Raw genomic sequence first — 1,283 nt, forward strand, 5'->3', positions numbered from 1 at the left:
AAAAAAAAAAAAGAAAGAAAGAAAGTTAACACTAATTGGGTTACCTAGTAATTAGGGCTTTGAATTCAGATTCCTTAAACCCACTGTGGGGATGTCTATAAGAGGCGTTCTTAGCTAGAGGAACCAACCTCAAGACAATCTAGGCTGGAGTTTATCAACTGCTGGTCTAAACTGGGATAACAAAATAAATAAGTAAGTTGAAGGAAGGGTCCATGGTCAGACATTAAGAAGAGGGAGGGTGCCAGGCAGAGGGAGCTGGTGAGCCGCAGAGGAGAGTCCTAGATGCTCTGAGGATGCACTAGGGATGCTGAGTGTCTCTGAGGCTGGAGCTACAAGGACTTCACTGAGCTGCTCGTGTGTGTGTGTGTGTGTGTGTGTGTGTGTGTGTGTGTGTGTGTGTGTGTGTGTGAAGTCTGTAGTGCCGTTTGAGCTTTGTTGGCTTTTCTGAGAGATAGAAGTGGGTCAGTTTCTGCCCACAGGAAGGGTATCAAAATTCAGCACCTGGGAGAAAGTCCATCCATTGCTTGTTGCTTATCTTAAAATTGAAAATGTATTTATCATGCTTGTATTTGTGTGTGATGTGTGTGCGGGTGTGTGGTGTGTGGGCTGGTGTATGTGATCTGTGTGGTGATGTGTGTGGTGGTGTGTGTGATGTGTGTGCAGGTATGTGATGTGTGTTCCAGTGTGTAATGTGTGTGCTGGTGTGTGGTGTATGTGCTGGTGTGTGGTGTGTGTGCGGGTGTGTGGTGTGTGTGCTGGTGTATGTGTAGGTGTGTGTGATGTGTGTGCAGGTATGTGATGTGTGTTCCGGTGTGTAATGTGTGTGCTGGTGTGTGGTGTGTGTGCTGGTGTGTGGTGTGGGTGTGGGTGTGTGTGCTGGTGTGCACAGGCCACAGCACTTGTGGAGATCGCTGGATCGTGGAGTCAGTTCTTTCTTCCTTCCTTTCCATGGGATCCAGGGAGGAAACTCAGGTCCTCAGACAGCAGCAAGTGCCTTTCCCTGCTGAGACCCTTCCTGGCCTACACTATCACTTCTTTAACAATTCCACTGTGGTGGACTTCCCACTTCAAAATCACAACCTGGAAGGGCTAGAAAATGGCTCAGGTGATGGGAGAATGAGCTGCTCTCACAGACATCCAAGTTTGGTTCCCCACACCCACACTGGGTGACTCACTGCCGCCTGTGACTCCAGCTCAGGGAACCTCAACACCTTTGCCTTCGCTGGCTCCTGTGCGCTCTCTCTCTCTCTCTCTCTCTCTCTCTCTCTCTCTCTCTCTCTCTC

The sequence above is a fragment of the Mus pahari genome, chromosome 3 (genome assembly GCF_900095145.1).
Source record: "Mus pahari chromosome 3, PAHARI_EIJ_v1.1, whole genome shotgun sequence".
Taxonomy (NCBI): Eukaryota; Metazoa; Chordata; class Mammalia; order Rodentia; family Muridae; genus Mus; species Mus pahari.